We start from the raw sequence: 14,463 nt of genomic DNA on the forward strand, positions 1-14,463 counted from the left end.
TGTCGAATTATAAGTATTCTATTAAATGTTTATTGTTTGTTTGATTAAATTAAATAGTTATTTACCTGCCATCAATGTCAGCATTACGAATCGTTTGCCAGTTTCATTCCTCTTGGTCAACTCAAATGCTAGTTTCCTTACATCACTCAATGTAAGTCCAAATACCCTACATTCATGGTATTTAATGTGTTACAATAGCTCGATTGCTAGATACGTTGTAAGCGTTCTCTGGAACCCAATGAAAGCGTTATCAACTCCTACACCTTCCTTATTATTCCCTTCTACTTTCCTTACGTTGACGAACACTGAGAATTTTTAAGGCACGCTGTCAGCCCATTTGCCTGTACAGAAACCAGATGGCAGTTATAAGAGTCGAGGGGCATAAAAGGGAAGCAGTGGTTGGGAAGCGACTGAGACAGGGTTGTAGCCTATCCCCAATGTTATTCAATCTGTATATTGAACAATCTGTAAAGAAAACAAAAGAAAAATTCGGAGTTGGAATTAAAATCCATGGAGAAGAAATTAAAACTTTGAGGTTCGCCGATGACATTGTAATACTGTCAGAGACAGCAAAGGACCTGGAAAAGCAGCTGAACGGAATGGACAGTGTCTTGAAAGGAGGATTTAAGATGAACGCCAACAAAAGCAAAACAAGGGTAATGGAATGTATTCGAATTAAATCGGGTGATGCTGAGGGTATTAAATTAGGAAATGAGACGCTTAAAGTAGTAAATGAGTTTTGCTATTGAGGGAGTAAAATAACTGATGATGGTCGAAGTAGAGAGGATATAAAATGTAGACTGGCAGGGGCAAGGAAAGCGTTTCCGAAGAAGAGAAATTTCTTAACATCGAGTATAGATTTAAGTGTCAGGAAGTCGTTTCTGAAAGTATTTATATGGAGTGTAGCCATGTATGGAAGTGAAACATGGACGATAACTAGTTTGGACAAGAAGAGAATAGAAGCTTTCGAAATGTGGTGCTACAGAAGAATGATGAATATTAGATGGGTAGATCACATAACTAATGAGGAGGAACTGAATAGAATTTTGGAGAAGAGAAATTTGTGGCACAACTTGACAAGAAGAAGGGATCGATTGGTAGGACATATTCTGAGGCATTAAGGGATCACCAATTTAGTATTGGAGGGCAGCGTGGAGGGTAAAAATCTTAGAGGGAGACCAAGAGATGAATACACTAATCAGTTTCAGATGGATGTAGGTTGCAGTAGGTACTGGGAGATGAAGCAGCTTGCACAGGATAGAGTAGCATGGAGAGCTGCGTCAAACCAGTCTCAGGACTGAAGACCAGAACAACAATAATGGCAATAGCAATAACAATAATGAATTACTTGCTATAGACTGACAAAGAGAAACGTGTGGAGAGACAGGAGGCACAAACTGTGATTGTGAGTAAAGTGACATACTTATGCCATTTTACCAGCACTGATGGTATGGCATTGTGCCTGGATTACAGCATTCCATGTACAAGGATACTATGCGTAAACATGTAGACCTTTTAAAGTAACCGGATTTTCAGTGTTACATTGTTCATAGTATGTGATTTGAGGTGTAAGAAGTTTTCCACACTGTCCATAAGCTCGCACCTGTGGAAGCAATGACATTTGAAAGTAAAATATACTTCCATGCTAAAATGTCGACGTGATAAACCCAAATTTTTCTACAAACTTGCACCATGCTTCGAGTTCAAAAATAGGTCCGCAACTCGTTTTATATTTGAAAGCAATGGTAGTAAGTTCCATTGAAAAGTACAAAAGAAAAGAAAATTATGGTTGTCAATGCAACTTACGATGGAGCTATAACAATTTATTTCAAATTTTGTTAATTACGTTGTCTAGCTCTATAACTGTTTCGTTGAGAAAGTAACAAACTGGCACTTTCGTAGTTTTAACGTATTTCCGTTCACAAATCACTGTACAAGCATCAGGGTCGAGTGGACCTGCAAGTGGGAAGCGCCGTGCGCAAAGAGCGCGAACAGAAACGGAGATAGGAAGCAGTAGTGAGTGAGATGGAGAGTCGTAGTAGACACATGTGTGTGAACGGGAGTGAGATCCTTCTTTCTGGCGAAAATCCAACCCACATTCTGAAAAATATGCTCAAAGTGTTTTGTGAAGGAAGTGTTCAACCACCTTCTGTGTAAAAAATATTATAAATCGAATAATCCATTTCTGTTATGTCGCAGAAAAACAAGCCATAACTCCTAACGATGAACGGCATTAACGATCGCACGTCACAGATTTGCACCAACGTGAAGCGATTAGCAACTAACGAGCGCATGACAGAGCAGAACTAAAGCAGATATGAAATGTATAAAACTTTACAAACAAATCTATTATTATTATTATTATTATTAGTATTATTATTACTATTATTTCTGGGAACTTGGGCCTCGACACGCGAGTTCACGAAGACTAATTTCTGCGGTAAGCCAGCTGATTGGCCGGCACAGGCTGAAGACCTTTCCGTGAAACCTGTTACGCATCCGCAGAGGCCGAAGTGCTACGCTACACAACACAGCTTGAATACATCCGTGTCAGCATGCGTGCTACAGTTTCTTTTCTTTTTTCTGAGTTACCAATCTTCTGACTGGTTTCTGCGGCCCTCCAAGAATACTTCTCCGGTGCTAACCACTTCATTTAGGTACAACACATGAATCACCTGTTCTCGCGAATAAGTAGTTAGGAAACGCTTTGAATAGAACGAGCCGAGACGGAAGCACATGGGGTGCAGCGGTTAACACACTTGGCTCACATACGGAAGGACAATGGTTCACAGCTGCCCCCAGCTATTCAGATTCAGGTGTCTCGCGATATCCAAGATAGCTCCAGGCAATTTCCAGGGTGGATTCTTTGAAGGAGCACACCTGATTTCCTTCCCCCTCCGTATGTAATCACCTCGATGTCGACGGGACGTTAAATATTAATCTTCCTTCATTCGGAATAATATGGTTTTCATTTGGATGAGGGTTCCGGACATGCATTTCTACCTTCAGTTTATTCACAAGCGACCGTAGTCTGAGATCTTTTTGTCTCATCTTGCATGTTCCAGTGTAACCGGAACAGCTGGACACAACTGAGGCAAACTAGGTTCACGTACGAATTTCAGTCTGGCCAGAGAAAGAATGCTGCTGGTATAAGACAGTCGCAACGTTCCTAGGATTCGATGTGCTGGTGGGAAGATGTAGTAAGAAGTATGGCTGTGATTAACCTCTAGAAGTTAGATACAGAGCGTGCCTAAATTGTAATGCGTGTTGTTACCGCACGTTTCGATCACAGCCATCACATTAAAATAAATCTTGGCGACCACAGCCAACATCGTATTAAAATAAAACTTGGTGATTAGACACAGTACATGACGCCATCAAACGCACTGTGCAGCATGGACAAAATAAAACTGGCCTCGGAAATATTTTAGGCACCATAGGGAACCCACCAAAAATCATCTGCACCCACTGCGGATGACTTAATTTAGGTTGCCCACCTTAAGATGCGTCGTTTGGCTGGTTGGTGTGTTGGTTTGGGGGTTGGGATCAAACAGCGAGGTCATCGGTCCCGTCGCATTATGGAAGGATGATGAAGGAAATCGGCCGTGCCCTTTCAAAGTAACCATCCCGGCATTTGTCTGAAGTGATTTAGAAAACATGGAAAACCTAAATCAGAATTACCGGATTCGCGGGCTTAAACCGTCGTCCTTCCGATTACGATTCCAGTGTTTTAACCATCGCGCCAACTCGGTGCGTAAAACATTTTCTGGGCCAGTTTATCAGTTTATTTACTTCAGCAGCCCATATATTCCAATGAAAACTGCCATATTCAAAGTAATATATAGCTCACAAGTCTTTGTGCGGGGAGTTGCTTCGCTTGTGCTCAGCCATTCCTTTCTTTTCCTAATGTTGGCATAAAGACACCACATATCACCACCAGTAACGATACAGGATGGGTTTCGTTCATGAGGCAATCAATGAACGACCAAGCATAGATTCACATATGATCATCCGCTGATTTTTGTGATTTTGGCTGAGAGCATCGATACCCATACACCCGATTTTTAAGACTTGCATGCCAATGTCGGCCGATGTTGGAATGGTCACAGTTCATCACATTTCCAAGTTCTCGAGTGCACCGACGTGGATCATTGTGGATTAATGTCGAAACGATCCTCTTCCACCAGAGAAAACCGTTGTCTTGCCATTCTCTGTTCTCTGGCATTATCCCCTTTCATGGCGCAAATGTTCCTTGCTGCCTCCGTTGCTGTCACCCATCTGTTCAACTCAAACAAAAGAATATGTCGGAAATATTCCGATTTCCCCGCTTCGCACTCTAATTTCTAGGTCCACAGCTCCATACACTGTCTCCAAAAGACAAAATGACAATTTTAATCTAAAATAGCAACACTGGACTACAAATAAAAAATGAGAATCTATAAATAAACCCATAGCAACCTGAATACCAACAGCAACACAAAAACGCTTGGAACTTACGACCAACCTAGTATCTTATTCCATTACGTTTACGGGTTTGTTTGTTAACAACTTTTGTGCTACCAGTCATAATTTTCTTTTATTTAAATTTTACACGATATGTTTCGGAAGATGATTCCCATTTTAAAGCGCGTTTTCTCTGTGTACAGCGCCATTTTTTCTCATGCTCTTTCATGTGTGAGATTCTGCTTTTACCTGTTCACTTTACTGCAGTACACTGACGAAAAACTAAGAAGGAGTTGTGCGACATAAACAAAAGTTGGTAGGCGTGTTCCTGTTTCTGAAAGAAGATGTCTATTCAAATTTCGGGACAGTCGTATAAGAGTGGGGCTAGTGGCACCCAAACAGTGTGCAAATCAGATTTGCTTCAAATACTCTCTGTAAAGGTCATGAGCGTTAGTTACCTTTGACACTGGAAGTGGAGAATTGATGGTAATCAAGAATGTTTTCAAGCCCTGAAAGACGCAATTATGAACATCTCATTGAGTGAACGAGGTCGAGTAATATGGGCTACGGAAAGCTGGATGCTGGTCGCTGTGGCCGAGCGGTTCTCGGCGCTTCGGTCTGGAACCGCCATGCTGCTACAGTCCTAGGTTCGAATCCTGCCTCGGGCATGGATGCGTGTGATGTCCTTAGGTTAGTTAGGTTTAAGTAGTTCTAAGTTCTAGGGGACTGATGACCACAGATGTTAAGTCCCATAGTGCTCAGAGACATTTGAACCATTTTCTAAGGCACTGATGACCTCAGATGTTAAGTCCCAATGTGCCTAGAGCCAGCCAGAAGCTGGATGTTCCTTCTGCGATAACGCAGAAAGACTTGGCAGGAATGAAGACACTGTACATGACTGCTTGTACCGGTGTTCACGAGAAAGTGCGGTCGCAAGAAAACCGGGTGCTGCATGGCCATGCTCAATCCCGAGACGGAAGACTATCGTGTTCGGCCTATGGCTCTGTCGCATGGTACTCCATTGCAGCAGAGTTGGTACCTCAGCGACACATGGAACTGTTACAAATCGTCTACTTCAAAGACAGCTCTGCTGCAGATGCCCTGTAGCGTGAATGCACTGACACAAACCACCACCATTTGCGATCTTAGTGGTGTTAAGCGATAGCTCATTGGAGGGCATTATGGAGGTCTGTTGAGAATGCTGTTTCTGCCTCGGTGCCAGTGATGGCCGTGTGTTGGTTAGAAGGAGGCCGGTTGAGGGCCTGCAAACAACCTGTCTGCATGCTAGAACACTGGACCTACACCTGGCGTTATCTTCTCGGATGCGATTTCGTGTGACCTCCGGGAACACTCTAGTCTTGTTCCCACCCACCCTGACTGTACATTTGTACGCCAGTGTGATACTACGACCTGTTGTAATGCCATTCATGAACAGCACTCCAGAGTGTGTTTTCCAGCATTTCCAGCAGAATTACGCTCTCCTATACACCGTTGTTGTAACCCAACGTGATCTACAGAGTGTCGACATGTTGCCTCTGCTTGCTGGATCGCCAGATGCGTCTCAAATCGAGCGTATGTGGGATGTCATCAGCCAAAAACTCCAGCGTTATCCACAAACAACATTAACCGATCCAGTATTGCCCGACCAAGTGCAACAGGCATGGAACTGCATCCGACAAACTGAAATCCGGCACCTATACACCACAATATATGCACGTTTGCTTGTTTGCATTCAACATTCTGACACTTACACCCGTTATTAATGTACCAGAATTTCACATTTGCAATGGCGTCTCTCGCACTTGCTTCAGCTACTCGTCTTGCAATATTAATCAGATTAATGTGTTGCATAGACAAATGTATTCCTTAAATTTCATTACATTAATTATGTTTTGATTATGCGACTTTTTTCTGTCTATGTATATAAAAAATTCGTTTTCAAATGCTTATCAGCCTTCCGATATTGTTAATGCCGAAATTTTGCATAACTTGTACTTACAGTTTTCTTATGGTACCGTGTTAAACGTCACACAAATGTTATAGATCTTGTATAGGGTATGATACACTCTAGTACAGAAAGTATTTATCTTAACAATATGGGTCATAATTTGCTAATTACAATGGTGCTTATTTCTAAGTGTTATGGGTTTTTATTTAAATATACTATCCAAACATCTGAAGGCATTCACTGATTCACTTCTTCTAATGCTTCGACAGTATACTTAAATAAAAGCAACACACAGAAATAAAGACCATTGTAAACGGATATAAGCAAATTATGATCCAGATGGTTAAGATAAATACCCTCTTTGTAGAAGCATACCATACTCTGTGGAAGATTTTTTTGCTACATGTGAAAGTATTTTTGTAACTAAAGAGTTGTCGATGGCGTTGAGTCGCAGTCATGCTATATGACTGTTTATTAATATATTCATCTTTTGTGTTAGCCAGACTTCGGCTTTTATGCTACTATAAGTACAATGTCAGAAGTTGTTAGATCATTATTAAGTTATCTCTGGTATGGGAGTGTTGTAACTACTTGTTTATATAACTTTGTTATTCTCGATGTATATTGTGCTCAGAAAATTATCTGTGACGTTTAACATGTATGATGGGTCTCAGCACAAATGGACCGTAAGAAAACTAAGAACAAGTTAATCTAAATTTCACAATCAACTGATAAACAATTGGAAATGGTGTTTTTATATATTCCACATAAGGTCAACAGAACAAAGAAAGACCTCACACGTTAAAAAAAAACACAAAAAATGGCAAAGCACAAAGAAAAAGAACTTACTTGAAAATGGGAATTGTTTCCGCAGTCACATCACGTAAAATGTAAATACATTAATATTGTGACTAGTATTAAAAGAGTTATTTATAAACAAACTCTGTTTTCACAATCGCAGACTTTCACAAAGCATTGCTAATGGATCAGATCAGATCCATTACTCTAGTTTCCTTCTTACTGCCAACGTCTGGCGAACTCTCCCCCACTACCCTCTCGTTTCAATACTTGAGTTTCAGATATGTAGATAATTTGAATCATATTGGTACTGTTAAATGAACTAATTGCACACCTAACAACGTGAAAGTTCTGCCGAGAAGATATCGCGTACTTTTGACTAGTTTTGTTCGGTATACTTGAAAAGTAACTCCTTAGTATCGGACAAGAGTTCGCAGGAATCCTCGTCATTATGCACGTGTCCCATGTAAATGTTAAAGTTTCAACGGAGATTGGGGCACCCCAGGAAACTTGGTCTGAATTCCTGCGTTCGCTTCTACGAGTACTTCAGCTACTTCCGGAAAGAACGCCTTTACTGCTGGCTTAGCAAAAGTTCTTAGCAACAAGGACCGACAATGAAAACTTTGCCTCAGCTTAACAGCTTTGCATTGCTGTCTTGAGGAACAATGGAACAGTTACACGAGAGCGGTTCATGCTGAATGATTCTTTATCTAACAACCCAGGCACGTTCGTACACAAGTCCCAAACTGTAACTTCTAGGTGTGCAATAAAATAGCAAGAATTACTGCAGAGGCCCTACTATTCTGGTATAAATAACTGCAAACTACGCAGAAACATGAAAACAATATAATTATAGAAACTTACCTTTTTTCTAACGCTAAATATTGTTGATTATTTGATAGATAATGTACTGTAGATTGTGGTATAAACAGAATAATCGGCAGTTTGTATCACATACATCAACATAACCGGTTAGGAATGAATAATGACATCAGACATTCTTTCATGAATGTCCAAGCAATACCTATATTGATTCGACATCGTACGAGTAATAGTAGTCATTTGTTTGAGTGCCCTATGATGATTCCTGTGTCAATGATTGGCCCATCTGTCACGCCAAAAATGCGACTAGAATATTACATATAGCGATGACTTTTTTAATTAAAATGGCCTTTTCTTGTCTTTATTAGCGTTCTGTGTCAATACAATAAAAAAAACCGTAACACATAAGTGTTTTCCAATCAGTACTCTTTAATATTTGAAAATGAATGTTAACAGATGGTAGCCACGTTTATATCATACACTGTTCCAGTTTATGTAAAGACGTGAGTAATAATTGTTCTGGATACAATATGTCTTAATTACTATGATGAACTATTTGATTCTTCTTTTTCTTAACATAAAACTTGATTATCGGAAAAAATTCGGTATTATAACCTCTGGATATCAATTTGCCCCTTATGAAACAGCCATATGCAAAGCTAAGGGATGTTCCTTATAATTCTATGAGATGTTTCTGAATCTATGAGGAGTGAAACTGAATGAGTGCCTATTGAACCAGAAAGTCGAAAAAGTATCTTCGATTCTAACTTTGAATCGAACAGAGCCGCGAGTGAGACAGAACCAATATTACACTTCTTTGGTAACTAATACGAAATCAGGTGGCTTAATGGGATTCCGGCTTCACATTTCGAACAATCATTTCAGTTTTTTACCTTAACGTTTGTGCGACGCCAGTCAGGTAATAGATAAGCTTTTTCCGCAAGATACTAAAGTGAGTGATAGAGTATAACAAGGGTTCTAGAGTATCAATGTAATGGAAGCCAGATATTGATCATTTAATGTTCTTTCCTTCGTGGGGGACCACAGCCATATAGAATTTCTGGAAAGAAGTTTCCGCCGCCTGACTGTTAACTGTTCATTTGTCTTACACGATCATAATATCGGCTTTGCAGTCACTCCCAAGTCCACGTTGCACTGAAAATTAATGAGGGGTGCATATCATACAGTCGGGGGGGCATAACAACAAACGGTTGTTACGTATTTGAAAACATTTCTTACATATTAAATTATGTGTGATCTGTCTATGACACGTCTTTGTCGAAAAAACGTACTTGTGATCTTACAGTCCTGTTGTTGTAGTACTGGATATGACTTCATATAGAAGATACATTATATGGCTGACACCGGGCACAACAAGAAACAATTAACACGAAGAATGGCGTATTTAACAGTCAATATATGTCTCTGATCTGTATTCGAGATTTGTGTTCGTCAGCTGAAGTTAATATATTCCAAAACAATGGCACCATTATGTGAGGCGTATGATCTCTGCTTTACCAGACGTATTACCAGGAGAAGAAAGTGGATATTTATTTCGCTAAATGCTTAAAATTTTCTTGTAATACAGGGTCATGACATCCTCTCACAGTACGTACTAAATCACATGAATAACCACAAATTCCGTCTCTTGCTACCGAATGTTTTAATTGTCCTTTTCTGTCACCAGTTTTCTGACGTCTGATGCGGACCACCACGAATTCGTCTTCTGCCCCTGTGTCCATCGCTTCATCTCAGAGTGGCAGTTGTGCAACCAACGTTCTCATTTTTTTTTGTATTTATTCTGTATCCCAAACTATCATCCTCCATGTGCTGTCTTCATAACTCTTATTCTTGTCAGTGTTTCCATATACCTCTCAACTCGCCCATTCGTCAGAGAATCTCCACATTCGTTACTTTCACTGCTCCTAATTTTCAACATCCCTCTGTAACACCACACCTCAAATGATTCGATGTTCTTCTGTTCCGGTTTTCTCACAGGCCATGTTTTACTGCCGTGCAGTTCTGTACTCCAGACCTACATTCTCAGAAATCTCTTCATTAAATTAAGACCTATGTTAGACACTAATACATTTCTCTTGGCAAGGAATGCTCATTTTTCCAGTTCTACTTTGCTTTTTATATCCTCCTTGCTCCATACACCATGCGTTATTTTGCTGCCTAGGCAGCAGATTTGCTTAGTCTACCTCTTGATCCCTATTTCAGATGTTAACTTTATGTTCTCATTTATGTTACTTCTCACTACTTTCGTCTTTCTTCGATTTTCTTTCAATCCACATTCTGTATTCACTTAACTCTTAGTTCTATTCAGTATCCTGTATTTCTTTTTCAGTTTGACCATGGATACCAATGTCTTCAGCGAATGTTATCATTGATACCTTTTCACCTCGAATTTCAATACCGATCTTGAACCTTTCTGTAATTTCCGTCATTGCTTCTTCGATGTATAGGTTGAATAACAGGGAGAAAGGACTATATCCACTTCTTAGGCCTTTTTAATCTGAGCCCTTCCAGTCTTCCTCATTTGTTTCTGGTGCATATTGTACCCGACATTCTCTATAGCTTATCCGTAATTTTTTTTCAGAGTTTCGAACATCTTGCACCACTTAGAATTTTCAAACGCTATTTCCAGGTCGACAAATCCAATGAACGTGACTTAATTTTTTTTCAGGCTTGCTGCCATCAACAGCGTCAGAACTACCTCTCTGATGCCTTACCTTCCCTAAGCTATCTAACAGATCTTCAGTTTCCATTCTTCGGTGTATTATTTTTGTCAGCAACACGGATGCATTCGCTGTTATGCAGATTGTATGGTAATTCTCACAGTATGTGCATAGAAAACTATAACCTGTGATCTAGCGTTAAAGCATTTGACTGGTCATCAGAACGTCATATGTTAATTCTCGCAGTATATGCAGAGAAAACTAAAACCTGTGATCTAGCGGTGCAACATATGACTGATCACAAGAACGTCAAATGTAGCGGCTTCTAAGGGCAACCGCTGCATTTTTAAGTAAAAATCTTCATCAATAGCAGCAGAAGACTTGCTGCATAAGGAGTCACCCTCGTTCTGCCATTGGCCTTGTCAAAGATGGTGGAGGAGCGGACACAGGTTCACTGCACACTCTTATGGTTGGGGTAGGAAGGTGCCCCTAAAAGAGGAAGAATGATCAGCGGTATGAGGACACAGAAGGTAATGGAAACCACTGCAGTAAAGACACGTAATGTGTGCACACATGACATTAGGGCTGTAACTGAAAAAAGTGTCATGATGATTTCTCCATTGACAAAAGATACATGCTTAGCCTCTCTGTCATAACTCCGGGAGAAGACTGTCAAGACGGAGGCGACTACGAGATAAAGAGGGAATGCCCACCAAAAGTGTAATATACAACGTGTCCTCCTGGAATGTGAAGTTTTGACCCTTTCAGAAAAGCTATAACACCCAAAAAGAAAAATTCGGAGGCCAAATCTAGGCAAAGTGGTTGTCAGTAAAGTGAAAACGAAATATGGTAAAGATTTCTAAACAGACGAATACAGGATAATATCAGCAGCGGCAGGAAATGGTATAATGGGATTAGGATTCCATACAAAAAGGAAAGTAGGGCAGAGAAAGAGCTACTGTCGACTATACAGTAATAGGATTGCTCTTATCTGAAGCGACAGCAAACCATAGCCCATAACGATAGTTTAAGTGCATATGTTGACGTCGCAGTTAGAAGCTGTATGGGTAGTGGATACTGAAGATTTAATTCTATGTGTGACAGGAGGGTAATGATTGACGGGAACGAGCGGAAGAAAGGGTTTCAGGAGTATATGGCCCAAGCAGTAAGAACGAGAAGGAGAGATCTGACATACATTTTAGATGTTTATGGCGAATATTCTTTTCGAGGTGTAGTTGGAAACGACCCAGAAGACGGGAAGATTTCAGCCCGATTACAATATGCTCACACAAAGATTACGAAATCAGATACCGGATTGCAGGACGTGCCGAGGAGCAGATATAGACTCAGATTATAATTCAGTGATGATGAGGAGTAGAGTTCCGTTTAATAACATCATACAGATCAGTGCGGAAGGAAATGGGATACTGAAGCACTGAGAAATGATGAGATGTGTTTAAAGTTCGCTAAGGATGTGGTTACTGCAGTAAGGAATATCACGGTTGGCAGTGGAGTGGACATTGTAGTCATGGTTGTTGGACAATCAGCCGTGGGTACAAAGAAGACAACTCCGAAGAACCCTTGGATAGCAGTTGAAATACTTCAACGGGTTGACAAAACGAGAAAGTACAAACGTTTTGTGGGAAAGGTGCGACTACAACAACATAAATAACTTAGGAATGAAATAAATAGGAAGTGCAGGGCAGCTGAGGCGAAATGGCTGCACGGAAAATTTGAAGAAATCGAAATGAAAATGGTTGTTTGAAGGACTGACGCAGCATACGGAAAAGACAAGAAAGCTTCCTGTGAAATTGAAAGAAATTGTGAGAACATTGAGTCTGCGGTGCTATATTCGCGTTACACGTAGAGGGGTAAGAGCAGAGATGTGGAAAAACTACACTGAAGGTTTTTTAATTGGGCGGATTTGTCTCATAATTCGATAGAAGAAAAAGGAGTCGATAAGGAAGACATTGGGGATACAGTATTACACTCGGAATAAAAGAGTTTTGGAAAACTTCAGATCAAATGGAGCTGAAGGAATAGGAAACATTCTTCCGCAATTTCTGTAAACATTGAGGGAAATGTGAACCAAAACGACTATTCAACTACTGGTAGGCGTGTAGAATCACTAGCGCCGTACCATCACATTTCCGGAAAAATGTCAGCTACACGGCTTCGAAGACAACAAGGACAGATAGGTGCAAACACTATAAATTCAATCAGCCTAACGTGTCATTCATTCAAGCTATTGACAATAATAGAATACAGACGGATAGAAAAGAAAATGTATGATGGGTTAGTTGACGGTCACTTTGGCTTCAGGAGATTTAAAGGCATTTCTGACGCTAAGATTGTTACTGAAAGTAAGAAGGAAAATAAAGATACGGTCACAGTATTTGTCTATGAAGAAAAAGCGTTAGACAACGTGTAATGGTGTAAGATGCTCGAAATCTGCGAAAAATACGAGTAAGTTTCAGGGAAAAAAAGGTAATATACAATACGTGCAAAAGCCAAGAGAGTTCAACACGATGTGAAGACCAAGAACGAAGTGCTCGCATTGAAACGCGTAAAAGGGATGCAGTCTTTCAACCCTATTGTTCAGTCTGTTCTTCGAAGAAGCAATAACGAAAATAAAAGGAAGGTTCGAGAGTGGGATTAAAATTCACAGTGTAAAGATGTCAATGACATTGTGGTCCCCGTGAAATTCGGAAAAGTTACAGGAGCTATTAAATGGAACGAACAGAGTAATGAGTACGGAATATGGACTGAGAGTAAATAGAGAGAAGGCTAAGGTAAGAAGAAGTAAATGAGAATAAGGAGAAACGTAACATCAAAATTGATGATCATGAAGTACACGAAGTGAAGGATTTCTAATGCCTTGGAAGCAGATAATCCATTACAGAAGAAGAAATAACTACATAAGAAGCACCCTAGCACGGACAACGAGGGCATTCCTGATCTAGAGATGTTTACTGGTGCCAAACATAGGTCTTAATTTCAGGAACAAATTTGTCTCTAAGGGCATGCCTGAGTTTAGCATTTCTCACAGCTTGACGGAATTTGTTCCCCTTCTGATTGACAGTGAGATCATTTTCGGGCGTGGGAGGTAGTTTGTATGTCCAGTGTGCAGTGTCTCTGGGATTCATGACCTATTTTAGTTCTTCACTTAACCAAGGTGTAGGTTTCCTTCTTACTTTTCCGTTCTTTAGGAGAGCATATCTGTTGTATAGTTGAGTAAGTTTGTTATAGGCAGAAGTGTTGATTTCCTTGTAAATTTATATATGATGGGTAGTAGTCAGCTGAAGCAGCGACACATTTGAAGAAGAAATAATTCGGTTATATTTCACACTGGAAGGAGTATTGTACATGAAATTTATATTATTACCACCAGCTACAATCATGTGCTATTTTCGATTCGAGAGTTCAAAGAGCAGCAAAAATTAAGCAGGCAAACTAGTCTACTTTAGAAGGTTGGCGAGAACACATATCTGGCACTATCCGTTTTATGGTGGTGAATCTTGGACAGTGGGAAACCCGGAACAGAAGAAAATTTAAGTGTTTGGCACTTGGTGCTACAGGAGAACGGTGACAATCAAATGGACCGATAAGACAAGGAATGAGGAAGTTTCCGCAGAAATGGCGGAGAAAGGAACATACGGAAAGCACTCAGAAGAAGAAGAGACAGGATGATGGGACATGTGTTAAAGCACAAGGAAGTAACCTCCACGGCGCTAGAGGGAAATTTAGAGGGCAAAAATTGTAGGAAAAGAC

This window comes from Schistocerca nitens, chromosome 5, assembly GCF_023898315.1.
Source record: "Schistocerca nitens isolate TAMUIC-IGC-003100 chromosome 5, iqSchNite1.1, whole genome shotgun sequence".
Classification (NCBI taxonomy): domain Eukaryota; kingdom Metazoa; phylum Arthropoda; class Insecta; order Orthoptera; family Acrididae; genus Schistocerca; species Schistocerca nitens.